Source organism: Hemitrygon akajei, chromosome 3 (genome assembly GCF_048418815.1).
Source record: "Hemitrygon akajei chromosome 3, sHemAka1.3, whole genome shotgun sequence".
In the NCBI taxonomy this organism is placed as follows: Eukaryota; Metazoa; Chordata; class Chondrichthyes; order Myliobatiformes; family Dasyatidae; genus Hemitrygon; species Hemitrygon akajei.
The window spans coordinates 70,500,502-70,520,658 of record NC_133126.1 but is presented as its reverse complement, the minus strand read 5'-3'; the positions used below and the strand labels follow the sequence as shown (position 1 = coordinate 70,520,658).

The window sequence follows — 20,157 nt, the reverse complement described above, 5'->3', positions numbered from 1 at the left end:
TCAAGCTTCCAAAATCTTCTTGTCCACACCTCTGTGAAGTGAGATAGGACCTTTTTCTACAGTGCTCTAGAAAAATGTCCTTATTCAGGTATACCTTCTAATTCACTTAATTTCACATCTGTGATAACAATTATTTTATTGTTCAATTCTGATGACAAATTGAAAGGTTAACTGATGTGTTAATAATTGTCTTTATGCAAAGTTCTATGATTGCTGAATCATGAGATTGATTTAAGTAAGCAACTCTATTCAATGGTTTCGTCACGTGACCCTTTTACATCTCTTCTTCACAAGTTATTAAGTGTCAGTACTTCATTTGGTTGGATGGATCAAGATTTGACTAGCTTGACAGGTCTGGGTCAAAGAGAAAACTGGAAAAATCAATATCCAGTTGGAGGGCTGAGCAGGAACTTTGCAGGCCCCAGTGGTCTAAGCACCTGTTCCTGGGAGCAACTCCACCAATTCCTTATCAACAAACCTGATCTTTTAATGTGAAATTATGTTCAGTGCTTGAGTCGGGTAAGTGCCTTTTTATAACTAGGTGTTGGATAGGACCAACCAAATATATGCATTCTTAAATATACACACCGTTTAAAATCAGCAGCAGTTATGAGCTCACAGAACAGTACAACACGATACAGCCCCATCAGCCCAAACTGTGCTTATCTTTTAACCTACTTCAAGATCAATTTAACTCTTCCCTCCCACATAGCCCTCTATTTTTCTTTCATCCAATTGCTTATTTAAGATTCCCTAAAGGTCCCTAATGTATTCACCTCTACTACCACCACATTTCCACAGGTTAAGTCCTCTGCAGAATTTCATCAGCACTTTAAGATTAAGAGAAATTCAGTGTAAAGGGCTTCATTGACAATAAAGTACTCTCAAAGAGTCCTCACTGATGCAATGTAGGAAAATCTGTGAGATAAACAATCTGCTTTTATTGCTGTTGATTCAGTGATAAATGTTGCCCATAATTCAGATCAAGTAGGATTTTGTGATCTTTTATGACCCTCCTGAGAGGGAAGAGAGAGCTTTGGTTTAAAGCCTCAAACAAGAGAGCATCACCAGCAATGCTGCACTCTTTTAGAGGTATGTGGGAATGTCAGTCTCGATTTCCTGGTTAACTCCCTGGAGCCAGTCCGTTCCACTGTGTTGTGCTACCGTATAGCAGCCACTTGAACTTTACAGACGTGATAATGGCACCTGACGATCCATCAGGACCCAGCACTTGTAATCCAGACCGCCTGTTCCTTCTTTCCTATCCAATTAAAAGCAGTTTTACATGCAAATCGTTCTGCTTTCTAAATCCCAATCAGATCATCTGTGTTTGTGCTTAGTTTTGTCCTTGCCAGGAGCTCAAGAACCTTGACTGATTTAGTACTTACTAATGTACTAAATTTTTGAAAGCCAATTTGTAAGTGCAGGAAAAATAGAAAAAAAACATATTGTTTAAATGGTGAGAGTTTGGAGAGCTCAATGATGCAGAAGGGTCTGAATATTCTGGTGCAAAAAAAAATCATAAGCAGAGGTAGCAAATAAACAGGAAATCTACCAGAATCTTCTTGTTATTATTACCGCAAAGAACACTTATTGGGAGGTTATGCTTCTGCTAATGAGGACACTGATGGAGCCGCATCAGGATTTTCAGTGTAGTTTTAGTTTCCTCCATGGGGAGCATTTCAGAGAAGGTTTGCTAGATCAGTATCTAGAATGGCTATGTTGTCTTATGAAGAAAGGTTAGAAGGACTGGTTGTTTATCCTTCAGAGCAGGGGTTCCCATCCTGACTTCCTCTGACCCCTCAGCAGGGTATAAAAAAAGTTGGGAGCCCCTATTATCAAGTTTAGAAGAGCAAGAGACTTGATTGAAACAAGTGTGATCCTGAGGGGCCTTGATTAATTGGAAATGAAGCCAATATTTCCTTTTATGTCTGAATCGAGAACAAGGAGTCAATGTGTGAAAGTAAGATAGGGAGAGGAGCTGAGTTTCTTTACTCTTAGTGGGTCATGAGATGATGGAACACTCTTCCTCAAAGGGCAGGGGAAGCAGTCTTTAAATATTTTTAAGGTGAAGCTATTTATCTTCATAATAAGCAAAAGATAAAGAGTTACCTCAAGTTGAGGAGAATGCAGAACTGAGATCAAAGCTGATCAGCCACGATATTGCTGAAGTGAGGAGCAGGCTGAAAAGGTCTAAGTAGCCTGCTAGTGCATATGTCAGTATATATGTACTGTATATGTGTATTTTGTTGTATTTGTTTTAATGATGGGAAAATCTGGACATAATCCAGGACTAATTATGTACTGTTGTGAATGTTAGATGTTATCAACATTTCTTCAATATACCATAAGGTTAACAGCAGCTGGAACTAGTTGTCAGTGTGCACATTCAAGGCCAAGGTTACGAGACCTCAGGAAGAAATTAAAGGAGAGGAAGGCTGTGTTTGCATTCTATGAGGATAAAAACAAAAGTGGCAAAGGACCTTGTAAGCCTAGACCAACCCTTGCGTCTTTGGCCAGCTCCACAGAAGTCCAGTGTTAGGGTCAATTTTAAAATTAAGGGGACAACAATGTATTTTAAGTTGTAGCTGTTCCATCATGCAGTTGTACTGCTATTTGTAGCTATTCAAGTTTTATAAAAGTAGTAAAGTGGCTTTCACAACAAAAGACCCACTGTTCTTTTTTTTTTCTTTATTCATTTTTCAAGATGCAAGTATTGTTAGCAAGGTTGGTATTTATTACCCAAACCTAAATTCCTTGAGCAGGACGCAATGAATTGCCGCTTTCCTCCTGGAGAGAGTACTCCAACAGTGTTATCAAGACGTTAGAGCCAGTGTCAATGAAGGTCCTGAAGTATTTTTCAGTGAGGTTGGTGAGTGACCTGCAGGAGCTGGGGTTCCTGTGCCTGCTGCCCATGGTGGGTACTGGGTTGGGAGATGTTAGAGTAGCCAAGTTGATTACCTGCCATGTGTTTTGTAGTTGGCACACATTGCAGGTACTGGGCACTGGCAATGGGGAAATGAATGTTTATGGTGATTGATGGGCTGCCAATCTAGCAGGCTATTTTGTCCATTAGAGTGTTGAGTTTTGTGAGTGCTTTTGGATTTGCAATACGTTGAGAGCATTCCATCACGGTGATGGCTTTTGCCTTGTAGATAATTAAAAGGCTCTGGGGTGTCTGGAGTTGAGTCAGTCACCACTGGACACCTAATCTTTAATGAGTTCTTACAGCTGTAAAATTTTGCCTGATTGTTCCAGTTGATATTGTGGTTTATGGTCCCTGCAGGATATTGCTGGTAGGGAGGTCAATGATGGATAATACCTTTGAATGTCACAGAGAGCCCACTGGAATCTGGTATACGATAGGTCATTGCCTTGCACTTGAGTGAAATAGCTTTTACTTGCCATTTATCAGCCCTTGACTTAATGCTGCCTTGCACTTCCTTCAGTCACGCTGGATTGGTGTATTTGCTGAAGATTTATAATTATACATGAACATTATGCAGTATTCAACAAACAGCATCACTTCTGGTCTTATCTTGGAAGGAAAATCATTGATGAAGAAGCCAAAGACGATTGGGCCTGGGACACAGCACTGAGGAACTCCTGCAATAATGTCCCAGGACAGGGATTCGATAGGAACAACCATCTTCCTTTGTGATTCTGACACATAGTGTCTTTACGGCTCGTTGCCCATTCATTTCCCCAATTTGGCAGGGTGCCTTGATACCATACTTTACCAAATGCTGACTTGATAACAAGGGTAGGAGCTTGCAATTCATCTCTGGATTCAGTTCTTCAGTCTATGATTGGAGCAAGCCGATTGCTTCTGGTGAAACACAAGTGTTCATCAGTTAGTAACTTATTAAGGAATGAACTGATAACATCTTCCATTCTCATGTTGAAGACTGAGAGTAGACATTTGTGCTGCCTATTGAAAAGAGGGCACATTTGTCAATATTCTAAGTAGATGCCAGTGGTTTAATTGTACTGAAGCAACTTGGCTAGTGGATCAACTTGACCCAGGGCAGAAGTTTTCAGTACCATAGTTGGGATATTATGTCCTAGCATGACTCTCAGTTATTTCTTGACATTATATGGAGGGAATCAAATTGATCGAAGACTGTATTTTGCTATGGTGGGGATTTCACGAAGAATCAGAGATAAATCAACCACTTAGCACTTCTGGCTGAACATGATTGCAAATCCTTCAGCCTTATCTTTAGTGCACATGTTGGGCCGGGTTGGATGCTCCTCCATTTACAGTTTTATTGTTCAACATCATTCACAATTAAATGTGGCAGGACTGCAGAACTTTGCACCCATTTATTGGTGGTGGACAGTGTGAGATCTTCTTGTTCATCTTTTTTGCATGCATGCAGATCTGCATTGAAGCTCTCTGTTGGTGCTCCTGGAATGCCCTTCTGCACTCTCTAAACCAGGGTTGATCCCCTGCCATGACAGGAATGGTTGGGTGAGGAATACATTGGGCCATGAGGCAGTAGAATGTGTTGGTCCATGTCGCTGCCACTGATAATAATTCACAGAGCCTTCTCGGTGTCCTATTTAGAGCTGCCAAATTGGATCCAACACTATTAAATGGTCCTTCCTGCTCTCCTTGTTCTGTTAATAATTATATAGTGTGCTGATATGTTCACATTTATTTAATTTTGATTCTTGACATTTGCACTATTTATTGATTGCTCATGGTTGTTTACACTATTGTCTCATAAATTATTGGTTGCTATTATGTTGTCCATATGGTATTGTTCTGATTTTATGCTTACCATCAAACTGCTATCAATTCTGTTATTGGCATATTGGCAATAAAGTGATTCTGATTCTGATCTAATTGATCCTGAAGCACCATATAACAGCCAGCTCTCTTTTAACTATGTTTCAATTCCACTCACTTTGTTTCACAATGTCATGAAACATGTTAAATAGATTGCTGAAGTGTAACTCAGTGTCAGTTTATTGACATGATCTCATTTGTTCTGGAACTTTAAATTGCTTTGGGTTATTTTACTGTATCAAATGTATGATACTAGGGAAACTTTGTATAATTCCCGATTTTATGAGTCTTTGTAATATGGGGAGGATGGAAAAAGCATTTGAAAAGCAAGAAACTTCAGTAGCTGGAAATCTGAAATTAAAAACAGAAAAATGCTAGAAGCACTCAGCAGTTCAGGCAGCATCTGTGGAGAAAGAAGTAGAATTAATGCATTTTGATCAATGAACTTATATCTGAAGATAGAGGATTAGTGCATATCCTAGCAAAGAATAGTTGAGTTGCTAGATGTATTGTGATGCTTCGCACATTCGCATATTTACATGTGGTGGAAATAAATACTGCATAAATAACTTGAATTCTTATTGTCAAACAAGAGAAAACCTGCAGATGCTGGAAATCCGAGCAACACACACAAAATGCTGGAGGAACTCAGCAGGCTAGGTAGCATCTATGGAAAAAAACAGTCAACATTTCGGGCCGAAATCCTTCAGCAGGAATTCTTATTGTTATTTTTATTTGTCAACCAAGAATGTAACAGTGAAAGAACCTGAAGGTTACATATCTTCCTCAGAATAATTTCATGTTTACCTGTGGCAAAATCACTTGAAAATATCATGCATACTTCAATTATGACTAATGTGGCTATTTTGATAAAATTCTGATTAAATCAGCCATTTTCAAAAGAGCTGCAAAAACTCGCAATCTAATCAGTGTAAGTCGTTCAGTATGTGCATATATACAATGCTGAACAAAATGTGACTGAGAACTAGGGATCTAAAATGACATTTTTTTCATTAGGATTGTCAAATTCATTCACAAGGACATGGACTTTAGGTGCACAATCCCACTGGATGAAACATACCTTCTAGCTAGGTGTAATTTAAAGTATCAGCTGTACTAAAGCATTCATATTTTTATAAGTAAATCTTCTTCCCGATACTGTAATTATGGTCTGTGGGCAGGTGAAACAATCTGCAAAAATGCATTGTCAGTGTTATGACCCCAGCCCCCTCCTTTGTGAGATTTGCAAGAGCCCTAGTCAAGGGGGGGGGGGGGGGGTCAAATGACCCAAGAGAGAGAGGGAGACGTGCTGAAGACCACGTTCCCCCGGGAAGCAGAATAAAGCGACTCTTTGACTATTGTCTCATGAAGACCACGTGTAAAGCCCTCGGGCAAAGTGGGCTGGTCGCTCAACAAGACAAAAGCCTCGGACATAGCCATTGTCTTGGGAGACACCTTTGTGGGATAAGGAACTGGCCTACGTGCAAAATCTCAGGGCAATGTGTGATGGGGGAAGGATTGCCTCACCCCCCCCCCCCACCCTGATGGACATCTACAACCCTGCCAGTCCAGATAAAAGGTGGGCTGCCGAGGCGGGGCGCCAGACGCACCAGAAGACGCGCTTGAGATCCTGTGACAGCGTTTTGATATCGGCAGCAGGTGGTGGGGTTCGTGTGCGTCCTTCCCTTGCCTGGGATTGGTGACCTCACCACGGAAAAACGGCCTAGCTACAGGGGAAGCCACAGATGAGAGTCCATTCCCCAACGAGACTTCCGACTACCTCCTACAGGTTGGAAAACCTGTCGGGTAAATGTTTCATTCTCTCTCTCTCTCTTTCTAACAAAAGTGCACCAACGTGACACCACGACAACGGCAGCTGGTGGAACTGCAGTGACCGCAAAGACTTTTAGATATCCAGTAAACAATATATATCTACATTACCCCTAGACAACGATAGAGCTTATTTCTGATTGATTATTACTATACCTGTGCTTTAGATTGAGTTGTGACGACGTACATGATCTGAATGTTTTGTATTAACCATGCGTTTGTGCCCCTTTATAAATAAAAACGTTTGAAAATAGTAGTATCAGGCTTCAGCGGACCCATCTATCTTTGCTGGAAAATTACCCGGTTACTGGGGAACGTAACATCAGTAATATACAAAAGCTAGCAGTTAATAAAACCTTCTCAAGGAAGCTGTATATTGAGACCAAGTCAATGTGAACACTTACGGAGAGGGTCATACAGCACAGAACAACTCATCCTTGCTGACCAAGATGTATCTGCCTCAACCGCTTCCTTTGGCAGCTCGTTCCATATATGTGCCACTCTCTGTGTGAAGAAGTTGCCTCTCATGTTCCTTCCTCTCTCACCTTAAATCCATGCTTTTTGGTTCCTGGAAAAAAGCCTGTGCATTCACCCTACCTATGTCCTTCAGGATTGTATACACTTCTATAAGGTCACCATTCAGTATCCTATGCTCAAAGGAATAAAGCTTTAGCCTACCTAACCTTTCTGTATACTTCACATCCCCAAACCCTGACAAGGTTCTCATAAATCTTCTTTGTAGTCTTTACAGCTTAATCAGCCCTGTAACACATAACCAAAACTATACATTATATTCCAGATCCAGCCTCACCAACAACTTTTACAACTGCAATGTAGCATCCCAACTTCAAACTCAGTGCCTTGATCCAGTGTGCCGAAGTTTGGTCCAGTGTACCAAATGCCTTTTACATCACCCTTTCTGCCCGAGATGCTGCTTTCAGGGAACTACATTCCTAGACTCTGTTGTACGACACTCCCCAGCGCCCTACCATTCATCATGAAAGGCCTACCCTGGTTTGACTTCCCAAAATGCAACACCCCAGCACCCCATACTTATCTGCCATTCCTTAGCCTTCCCCCTTAGCTAATTGATCAAGGTTCCCTTGTAATTTTTCACTACTTATATAACTTTGTCTTACTTTCTGGAAAGTAATCACATCGTCTCTCCCAAATTTTCAGATGAAGGTAATTCTTGAAGGATGTAGTAGTCATAACATGCAGGTATTTAAGAAATCAGTATCTCTTTATCAGTGACAACAAAACCATTATATGTAGCCAATATTTTCTATTTTCAATGCTAATTTACAATTTTTGACTTAAAAATAGTGTGAGAATGAAAAGCTTTATTAAACAATTAGACTCAATACTTCTTTATTTCACTTTGTTCACAGTTAAGTCTGTTCGTAGAACCTTCCCACAGAAACAGATAGTTTATATATTTTTCTTCAATAATCTGCATGACATTTTCATTGTGTGCTTGTTGCCATGGTGAATTATATAATTCATCAGGCTGGGGTGTCATCTTTCAGAGTTAAATGTCCATTTGATACCATGTTCCAATTTTTTTAGGAATATTTTGTGAGACCGTCCAATTATATTTTAGTTCAGAATCTTGCACATTGAGAAGTAAACCCCATTCCTAGCTGGAATCAAATTCCAATTTAGAAGTTTCTCATATAGAATTTAAATTCACTTAAGTTTTTAATCATGATTTTATCTTCTCAGTTACTGCAAGTAGCTTCATTATTGGATTATGGCAAGAGTTTGTTCAGTCACTCATTGCAGGGTTAGCATGAGTTTGGAGAGTTATAGAGAGAAAACCAAATGTTTATGTCTGTGTTGTTACCATATAGTTTGTTCGAATTCAAGTTTGTCAGGATTCTTTAATTATTATAAGTTCAAAACATTTTATCATTGACTATATCTAGAATCTCCCGAGTTCCTAAATATTTTTATCAAAATGCTGATCTCTTTCCGATTGTGCAGCCAGAATTGACTGTTACTGGGATAAGTTGGGCTTTTCTGGTAGTCATTGAAGGAATGTGATGTAAGGGCTGCTTCAGGGTACTGAAGTCAATCAGGTGCAGTGGGCAGAGATTATAGTCTCTACCCTTAGTAACTGATTGACTGTAAAGAGTTATCCTTTACAACATACCAAGAGCGGCAAGGTTGTGCCTTTTAAAATGCTTTAGAACTATAGTTGTTTACACTACTGAAATTAGACACTGGTGTCAGCAAAATGAAGATGAATTTATGAGGGGGGTGTTTGGAGACTGAACTGGAAGTGGTTAGGCAGTTTTTAATTCAGGTCATTGTGTTTCTTTGAAACAGTGAATGTGAACGACAGATACAGTCCATGTTCCAGTCATTCACTGGTGACTGTCCTGCACTTTTCCTACTCTACATTGATAAATTCCTCTTGTCCTCACCTATCACCCCACCAGCCTCATCAACATCTGCCATCTCCAATGGGATCCCACCACCAAGCACATCTTACTGTCCCCCCCCCCACTTTCTGCTTTCCGCAGGGATCACTCCCTGCACAGCTCCCTTGTCTATTTGTCCCTCCCCACTGATCTGCCACCTGGCACTGATCCTTACAAGCGGAACAAGTGCTACATCTCCTCCCTCCCTACCATTCAGTGCCACAAACAATCCTTCCAGGTGAGGCGACACTTCATCTGTGAGTCTGTTGGGGTCACTTACTGTGTCCGGTGCTCCCAGTGTGGCCTGCTATTTATCGGTGAAACTCTATGCTCCATCTGCCGGAAAAAGTGGGATCTCCCAGTGACTTCCCATTTTAATTCCACTTCCTATTCCCATTCTAATACGTCTATCCGTGGCCTCCTCCACTGTCGTGATGAAGCCAACCTCAGGTTGGAGGAACAATACTTTATATTATGTGTGGGTAGCCTCCAACCTGATGGCATAAATGTTGATTTCTCGAACTTCCTGTAATGCTCCCCCCTTCACCATTCACCATTCCCTTTCCCCTCTCTCACTGCATCTCCTTGCCCACTCATCACCTCCTTCTGATGCTCTTCCCCCATTTTTCTTTCTTCCATGGCCTTCTGTCCTCTTTTATCCGACTCCCCCTTCTCCAGCTCTGTATCTCTTTCACCAATCAACTTCCCAGCTCTTTACTTCAGCCCTCCCCCTCACAGTTTCACCTTGTGTTTCTCTCTCCCCTCCCCCTACTCTACTCTTCAACTTTTTTTCTCCAGCCCTGAAGGGTGTCAGCCTGAAACGTCAGCTGTACTCTTTTCCACAGATGCTGCCTGGCCTGCTGAGTTCCTCCAATATTTTGTGTGTGTTGCTTGAATGTTACCGATAATTGAGATTGGGTTTCACTATTTTGTGTGCTGCTGACTGTTGCCCCCAACACTTTAATCTTATGATGTAGTACAGGTCCACAAACCTTTATCCGAAATTCTGGAATCCAAAAAGCTCCGAAAACTGAAGTTTTTTTTTGCCAACAGCTGATGTCACTCAAGTGTGATGTGGCAGCACTAGCAGAGGCCGCCAGACGTCAGTCGTGGCTCAGCGCTCGTACTGGTTACACGTGCATTTGCTGTTGCTGATATTTTGTGTTCACTGTTGACTTTGTGTTTAATTTCACTGTGAAAATGTCAAAAAGAGCTGCAGATACCCCTATGGGTAACAATGAGAAAAAGAGAAGGAAGCATCTATCATTATCAATAATGCAGAAAGTGAAGTTATTGCAGGAGCTTGATTGTGGTATGTCTGTGCGGCGTCTTACAGAAGAATATGGTGTCGGAACTACTACTGTATATGATTTAAAGAAACAGAAAGACAAGTTACTGAAGTTTTATAGTGACAACGACGTTCTACATTTATTCCAATAAGTCATTTACCATGTGTTTGATTCAGTTCGTTTGAAGTTGTATATTTTAATGTTTTATTGAATGTTTTTGTTGGAAATAAATTTTTTTCTTGTCATTATTCCCTAAACAATACAGTATAACAACTATTTACATACCATTTACATTGTATTAGGTATTATAAGTAATCTAGAGATGATTTAGAGTACACGGGAGGATGTGCGTAGGTCTGGAGCTCCGCTGGGTCCTGAAGTCCACCCTCACTGAGACAGGTTAAATAAGGGACTTGAGCATACGTGTTTTTTGGTATCTGTGGGGGGGTCCGGGAACTAATAAGGAGGGATTCTGAAATCCAAAAAATTCTGAAATCTGAAATGCAAGGATTTTGGATAAGGAATTGTGGGCCTGTATTACCTTGCCACTAAATTGTGCTTGCAGCTGAACAGGAGCACTGCAGAGGAAATCTGCTTTAGAAGATTCCCCTCCAAACGTCAGCTTATTTGCTGTCTTTCATTTTGTACTCCGATGACACAGTGTGAATACGGACTGCGAATTATCTCATTCTTCTAATCACATATGCACAATTATGCGTTATCACACTTTAAGTTACCTTTGCACCAGAAAAGCCTGCCCAATGGCTGCTACCAAAATAGGACCACTAACTTTAGAGATAATTTTCAAATTTATATTCAGCATATGCCACATTATCTCAGTATTGCCTTTGAATTCTAGTGCATCTCAATGTGAAATGTGTTGCTATCAACTGCATGGAATAATAAAAACGAGAAAGAACCAGTTCTACAGCCAGTAAAGTGTTTTTTGAAGTGTAGTCCCTGTTGTAATTTTGGATGATTGCATTGGACTTGCCAACTACTTGAAACAACTGATAGTTTGGTCTCCTGCTGTGATTGAGTTTTTGTTTGTTGAGTTGTGAACTTGTAAGCAGTTTCTTCATAACAAGAGTATGAGGATATCAATCAGTGTGAGGAAGACATAACTCACAATGATACACAGAGGAACTGAACAGGAGAAACTTGGTGGGCTGGGGTTGCTCTCTTATTTCACACATTCATCATAGAAATAAGAATGTGCCTGTAGATATGGCAAGAGAATAAAATTCATTGGTCATGGGCAGCTTCAACAAGTGCTCTTAAGTTGGAACACAGTTAATGCAGTCAGCTCAAGTTCACTGCTGATCAGCTCTACTATCAAACCATTAGTAATGCTGTGTATGGTGGCTGATGCACATCAGTCCCACTTCCCCACTGTTGTACAAAGGTCAATGCTTAAGACATGGCAATTTGTAATAGATTACGTCTTATTGTAAGGTTCACTGTGGAATGGAAATCATTTTTGATCAATGTCATGCAATAGATTTAAAGTGAATGTAGTGCATCTGTCTCTGCTTTTGCAAGCATTGAACACAGCTCTTTGCCATGGAGAGACTTATTCTGTGTGAATGTATGAAGCTCTGACATGTGTATAGTATCATTTAAACTAAGCAAATTTATGCCATCTTCAATGCAAATTTACTTTATCCGCTCCCGCTAAGTTTGAAACACCTTTGCAAATTGTTTCCTTTGCAACTTTGTTTTTCTTCTTCTGGTGGTCCAAACATTTGTAGGCTGGAAGCCCTGAATTTGATAGAAGGAGACCTCTAAATATTCACAGAAGTTAATCTTGTTTTATTACCCACGCCACGGTGGGTAAAATCAGAAACTCCTTAGTCCAATGAAGTGCAGATGGAAGCTACACTCCCTCAGTCACTCCACCATTCACTACAGTTGTTTTCCTTCTTCATATTCCTACAATGGAGAATCTGTGCAGAACTTTCAGGAGCAAATTTGATAAAAGATCAATATTTTCTCAAACAGTCTTTGTTTCATGTACTGTGTCCCTGGTGCTTTGCTGAATACTAATTTTATTGCCTAAGGCAACAGGGTACAAAGTGACTAATGCATGTATAAAAACAAACATTCAGCAGTATCTCATTACTGTAATTTCTCGGTATTAAGGGTGCACTGATATGTGCCATAAATTAATATGTTTCATATTGCAAAGATTTACATTGCCTGCTGTGGATTAGTCATGCATTATGCTACATTCTTTAGCCTTGGGAATTGTTTCAAACTATAGTAAAAACAATCTAGTTGTACACTAAGTAATAAGGGGAAAATGGAAAGCAGCTGTCAAAAAATGCAGCATCAAAAACAAGTCAAGCATTTGGGTGGCCCTGTTGGCGCAGCTATGTCATACATTGATGGTCCACACTACAGAGTGGTAAGAAACAAATTACTATGCTTCCTTTTGTGGTTTGTTCTTTATCTCAGTTGGGCATTTTTGCGATCAATGTCAAGATGTGCTTTCTCAAGGGATATGAGGCCCATAAGGAACATTTACCATTGTCTGGTGCCCCTTTTGAGTTGCCATGTTGCAATAGAAAAGTTGCTCATCTCCTTCTATCCAGCAGATAAGCTTTAGGGTTTAGGAAAAAGAAATACTTTAAAATTAAAAAGTTAGAAGTTCAAGTTAAACCTTAGTTTTCTGTGCTCAAAAGGAAATAGTTTGTTGAAACAAATAGTCTGTGCTTAGTTGAAGCTTATTTGTATTTTGTGCAGGTTTAATATAAATCATTTTGTACTGAAAGTACTCACTTTTGACTTATATCATCACAGCATTCAAATGTGACTAGTTTGAATTGTCAAGGATCTCACAGTAGTTGTTAAAATACCTGTCCAATTAATTAGTCGTGGTGATGTTTTTTGAGAGAGGAATATAGTTCTGGGAATCAGGAAAACTTTCTGAATACAGTGGATTCTGGTTAATTTGGCCATCATTAATTGGGGCAGCCGCTTATTTGGGACAACGTTTAAAGAACAAAAACTAATTGAGAAAATAGCTGGGATTCCCTTCATTTATATTGAACACCATGTTGGGACAGGAGACTGTTTCTAACTAGTGTCAGTCACTTGCATGGTCATTAGACACCAGACCATGCTTCAAGTAAACAGTTTTTAAATAGTGTCAGTTACATCTGTTTGTGTTCAAAAAGCAGCAATTGGTTGATAAAGAATAAGCAGTAAGACAACTCAATCGCTGTTTTCCTCACTGCTGTTACAAGCATTCAGGTTTGCTGATACCAGAAAAAACCAACAGTGAAAATGCAACGATTTCACTACTTCAACAAGTTTGGAACTATGAAGAATTTGAGGATATCAATAATCATCTTGAATGTTACAATGAAAATGAAGATTTGCAGGATACACTCATCGAAAGCATTGTATGAAGATAATCCATTATGTACGCTATGAGTCTGCACTGATTTTTTTCATTTATAGTTAATCAAAAGAACACAGCAGGTACACTGAATGAATTCCTCCATCAATAACTATTTGGAACTAATACAGAGTTTTATAGTGCTGTTGTAATATTGGTAGTGTTTTAATTTGTTCTGAATTTCATTTAAATACATAATTTGTTAGTCAGTTGAATGGTACTTTGTCTTTTTTTAATATCTTTTCAACTATTTACAAAGTTTTCATGAAACTTTTGGCTAATTGGTGCAGTCACTTAATTGGGCCAAAATATACAATGTGTCCCAATTAATCTGAATCCACTGTATTGCCACAGTAGCTGCAGCAGTAAAATAGGAAGGTGTATTCATCTTAGTACGATAACCCTGAGATCATAACTCTGCTGATTTATTACTGCTTTCACACTATAATGCAGTGAAATGTCAAGTTGGATTATGTGGTCAAACCTAGATTTGAACTTGCAAGATTATGAATTGGAAAGGTGTATATAAAAGAATGCTTTCAGTTGAGTGAAGCTAAGATCTTCTTTCACTGAGAAGTTGATTACATTTCCAAACATCTTTACATATTTTTTAGGTTCTGAGAAATTACGGGCATCTAATTTGCTCTGTCTACTTTCTAAATTGGAGGTAATTTAAATTTCTGTGACTCATTGGATTTACAGAGTTTTGGAATATATGCACATTTTGAAATAATAACCTGCAGGTAGATGGTAGAGATTGTGGAAACTAGAGATTATAGCAATTATTCAGTCCCTGTTTCAGACCTTAAGATTTACTCTTCTTTCTTTCAAACATCCAGTATTCCATAAGCCTCCAAAGTTAAAAATTGTCCTGGGAAATGTATAATAAATAAGATGCACTGAGAAATTTTGACTCTTAATGATCTTTCTCCAGTATTTTTACAAGTTTTGTTGCTGATTTGGAAACACCCAAAACAATTTACACCACTAATCAAAAATAAATCTTAAAACTTATGAAACAGAGATGAAACCTGACCACTGATAGTTAATTGGTGTCTGGAGGACATGCATGGTTTAATATAATGTTCTTCATTCTTGTTCACCATTCAGCATTTCTACTCAGATTCATTTGTAACTTAATTTATCAGAGACCAATGTTTAACATGAGTCTGGTCAAATACATGAGTTGCAATTCCTGTCTGTGTAGTACATTTGATGAAAAGTTCCAATATTTAATGTTTTGATGCCTTCTTCTTAACCCCAGTTGTTTTCCCCATCAGTGTAAAGTTTTGCTGATCTTTTATCAGACTGGCCATGAAAGACAATCAAGTTACATTTAAAGTGATTGAAGATGACACTTTTAACTCTTTTTTAATAAAAAAAATGATGAAATGTAGTACACATGTCATTTAAGAGAGTTGATGTTTTAAAGATACTGATCCAGACTCTGCCAGACTGTCAACAATTTTAACAACTTCAATACAGCAAGACATAATTAATGTGCAAATTGATGGATGGCTTGTGATAGAGTTATCCTCTGAATTACTCACTACTTGCACCATTTCACCTTTGGCTTCGTCTAAACCAATTTGTCTAAACATTCTACTGTTGTTTTTGTGAAGTTGTGCACTTGCATGCTCATTTCCCATTAACCTTCACACAGAAAGTTAACTCTGGTTATTAATAGTATTAATACATCATTGTTAATGACTACCAATTAACCTCTTGTCCTGAATGTGTAAAATTAAAACTGTAGCACCTCTATGCTTCAGGTAGTAAATTCAGGAGGTTTTGAGAATGTAGATTTTTCCTAAAACCTTTACTTTCCTTTGTTATTTTCTACTTCTGTCTTAATCTGATGTTTTCTTTGCCGCAACCGTTCATTTTCCTGGTTATTCAATTTTGAATCATCTACTCTAATTTGCCTTCCTCCTCAGTCATGCACCACTTCACTTCCCATTCCTTATTCTCATTAATTAAGGGTTTTACATTTTTTGAAGAACCTGTGTCTCAATCAGCATGAGTGTAAAGGACCAAACTCTATTGAAATGAAGAGTACCGGATTCAATCTACTAATCTATCCAAGCATCCACATTTCAGCACAGATTCCACCCTGTAATCAAATGTTCATTCAAGAGAAGCTGTGTGAAGGACATTGATGTAGTCATGGGACATTTATTGGGATTGTGTCTGCTTATATGGCTGATTGATTCAAAGGTTTTTGTAACTGTGTACTAGAAAATAACCACAGGAAACCAGTTATTCAAGCACTTTGAATGAATATGTCAAATCAATATATTTATTTTAGTTTAGATAAAAAGGTATCCTCTTAAGTTTATTGAGAAATTTTGTTCAAAGGTAAAAGTCTATACTTAAAGAAAAACATATGATGTAAATTAGTAACTGTGATACCCAGAAGCATATTAAAGTGATTAGAACTCAACTAAAACAACAAGAACTGCCCTGAAATCAACTGATAGTGGTAGGACTGCTTTGAGCATCTATCAATGAAGTAGTTTGCAGAGGAGTACACACCCAGTGGATTCAACAACAAAAAAATCTGTAAGTACTCAACAAATCTGTCAGCATCTGTGGAGACAGAAAGGTTTCAGGAAAGTGATTTGCCATAAGGCTAAGAAAATCTTAATAATTAATGATTTAAATTAAACATAGAAACATAGAAAACCTGCAGCATAATACAGGCCCTTCAGCCCACAATACTGTGCTGAACATGTATTTACTTTAGAAATTACCTAGGGTTACCCATAGCTCTCTATTTTTCTAAACACCATGTACCTATCCAGGAGTCTCTTAAAAGACCCTACTGTATCAGCTTCCACCACCGTTGCTGGCAGTCCATTCCATGCACTCTTTGCGTAAAAAAACTTCCCTCTGCCATCTCCTCTGTACCTCCTTCCAAGCACCTTAAAACTGTGCCCTCTTGTGTTAGCCACTTCAGCTCTGGGAAAAAGCCTCTGACTATCCACACGATCAATGCCTCTATAAATCACGTTTCACTAACCAAAAACACAGACTGTTGTTAATGTCATTCCTGCTTAATATCTACACAGTATTTAAGATTATGATTACTTTAAACCTTTTCCCTCTCTACAGATGTTTCCCGACCTGCTGAGTACTCCAGAAATTTCTTATTCTTTTATTTCAGATGTCCAGCTTTTCCAGTCATCTGCCTTTTCTGAAAGATTATTCAACTTACTGGTCCAAATTTTATAGTTGCACTAACACCATAATTATTTCACCCTCTAATAAACCATGAAACTGACAAGAACTTTGAGATTTACACATGCACATAATTTAACTTCAAACTTCAAAAATTGGTTGTAGTAATTTGTTTCCCTTTTGTAGCTATCTCTTTTGAAAATCAGATGTAGCTGTATAGAAGATGATAAGATGTCATTGAAACACCATGAAACTGGTTGCACTAAATCTAAATGAGCTTCATTTTTAAACTTATTTATCTAAAATAACTAATTTTATGCATCTGAATTCCAATTCTCTCAGGTAAGTATTTCAAAATATCAATGTTTGTAAAATGCATTTTTGGTGAAATTGTCTGTGGTCTTCCACCTTAAATTTATGTGCATGTTCCAGATATTACTTTGTCCCCTGTAAAATATTTGAAGTATTAATTATAACAAAGTTCAAGGTAAAATTTATTATCAGGATACATGCATGTTACCACAAAACCCTGAGATTCTTTTTCCGTGGGCATACTTAGAAAATCAATAGAACAGTATAGAACTGTAAATATGATCTTTAAACTGTAAACAAACTGTAAACAGAGATAATAAATAAATAGCAATAAATAATGAGCATGAAATAACAGAATAGAAGAGTCCTTAAATGAGTGTACCTATTCCTTTTTGTTCAAAAGTCTGATAGTTGAGGGGTAGTAACTGTTCTCGAACCTGGTCATACAGGTCCTGAGGCACCTGTACCATCTGCCTGATGACAGCAGCGATAAAAGATCACGGCCTCGGTGGGTGAAGACCTTTGATGATGGATGCTACTTTTCTATGACAGTGTTTCAAGTAGATGTGCTCCGTGATTGGAAGGGTTTTACTCATGATATACTGGGCTGAATCCACTACCTTTTGTAGGATTTTCTGCTCAAAGTCATTGGTGTTCCCACACCAGGGAATAAATGCAACCAGTCAGCACACTTTCCACCACACATCTATAGAAGTTTGCCAGGGTTTTTGATGACATGCCAAATCCCTGCAGACTCTTGAAGAAGTAAAGGTGCTGTTGTGCTTTCTTAGCAATTATATTCATATGATGGGTCCAGGAAAGGTCCTCTGAGATAGCGACATCCAGGATTTTAAAGTTACTGACCCTCTCCACCTCTAATCCTCTGATGATTAGTTGCTCATGGGCCCCTGGTTTTCCTCTCCTGAAGTTTCCTATCAGTTCCTTGGACTTGTTGACATTGAGTGAGAGGTTGCAATTACACCTCTCAGCCAAATTTTTAATCTCCCTCCAGTATGCTATTCATCACCACCTTTGAAACAGCCCACAACAGTGGTGTCATCAGTAAAGTTGTATACGGTGTTGGAGCTGTACTTAGCCACACAGTCATAGGAGCATACTATTTATAGCCTGTAGAGCAGGGGACTAAGTACACATCTTGCTCCTGTGCCAGTGAAGATTGTGGTGGAGATGTTTTTGCCAATCCGAACTGACTGGTGTCTACAAGTGAGGCAATCCAGGATTCAGTTGCAGAAGTGGGTATTAAAGGCCATGTCTTGGAGTTTACTGATTTGTTCTGAGGAGATGATGGTGTTAAATGTTGAACTGTAATTGGAAAAAGAGCATCCTGACATTTGCATCTTTGCTGTCCAGATGTCCCAGTTATGTGAAGAGCCAACGAGATAGCATCTGCTGTAGACCTGTTGCTTTGATAGGCGAATTGGAATGCCACTCACCACTCAGACAGAAGCTGATATGCTTCAACACCAGCCTCTCAAAACACTTCATAACTATATATGTTCAGTGCCTATAAAAAGTATTCATAACCCCCCCCCCCCCGGAATTTTTCATGTTTTATTGTTTTACAGCATTGAATCACGGTGGATTTAATTTGGCTTTTTTGGCACTGATCAACAGAAAAAGAGTCTTTCATGTCAAAATGAATACAGATGTCAACAAAGTGATCTAAATTAATCACAAGTATAAAACACAAAATAATTGATTGCATAAGTATTCACCCCCTCAAGTCAGTACTTAGTAGATGCACCTTTGGCAGCAATTACAGCCTTGAGTCTGTGTGGATATGTTTATCAGCTTTGCACATCAGGACACTGCAATTTTTCCCCATTCTTCTTTACAAAACTGCTCAAATCTGTCAGATTGCATAGGGATCGTGAGTGAATAGCCCTTTTCAAGTCCAGCCACGAATTCTCAATTGAATCAAGATCTGGTCTGTGACTTAACTCCTCCAGGACATTAACTTTGTTGTTTTTAAGCCATTCCTGTGTGGCTTTGGCTTTATACTTGTTGTCATTGTCTTGTCGGAAGACAAATCTCTCAAGTCGCAGTTCTCTTGCAGACTGCATCAGGTTTTCCTCCAGAATTTCACTTTATTTTGCTGCTTTCATTTTACCCTCTAGCTTCACAGGCCTTCCAGGGCCTGCTGCAGTGAAGTATCTCCATAGCATGGTGCAACTACCACCATGCTTCACTGTAAGGATGGTGCATTTTTGATGATGTGCATAACATTTAGTCTGATGGCCAAAAAGCTCAATTTTGGTTTCATCAGACCACAGAACCTTTTTCCAGCTGACTTCAGAGTTTCCACGTCTTCTGTGAAACTCTAGCTGAGTTTTTTTTTTCCAACAGTGGCTTTCTCTTTGCCACTCTCCCATACAGCTGCAAGAGGTGAAGCACGCAGGCAACAGTTGTATGCACAGTCTCTCTCATCTCAGCCACTGAAGCTTATAACTCCTCCAGAGTTGGCCTAGGTCTCTTGGTGGCTTCCTTCACTAGTGTCCTTGCATGGTCACAGTTTTTGAGGATGGCCTGCTCTAGGCAGATTTACAGCTGTGCCATATTCTTTCCATTTCTTGATAATGTTCTGTGACTTGGAAATGTTCTTGTATCCATCTCCTGACCTGTGTTTTTCAATAGCCTTTTCGTGGAGTAGCTTGGACTGTTCTTTTGTCTTCAGGGTGTAGTTTTTGCCAGGATTTTGACTCACCAGCAGTTGGACCTTCCAGATACAGGTTTATTTTTACTACAATTAATTAAAACAGTTTGACTGCACACAGGTCTCCAAAAACAGATCTCCCTTTAACTGATTATGTGACTTCTAAAACCAATTGACTACACCAGTGACGATTTGGTGTGTCATACTAAAGGAGGGTGAATATTTAAGCCATCAATTATTTTGTGTTT

At 39.0% G+C, this 20,157-nt stretch overlaps 1 protein-coding gene across 1 annotated transcript in view; it reads left to right on the top strand.

Annotated features, from left to right (window-relative positions):
- Positions 1-20,157, top strand: part of dph6 (diphthamine biosynthesis 6) — a 251,339-nt gene that overhangs the window by 208,477 nt on the left and 22,705 nt on the right. The gene's annotated exons all lie outside the window — the stretch shown is intronic.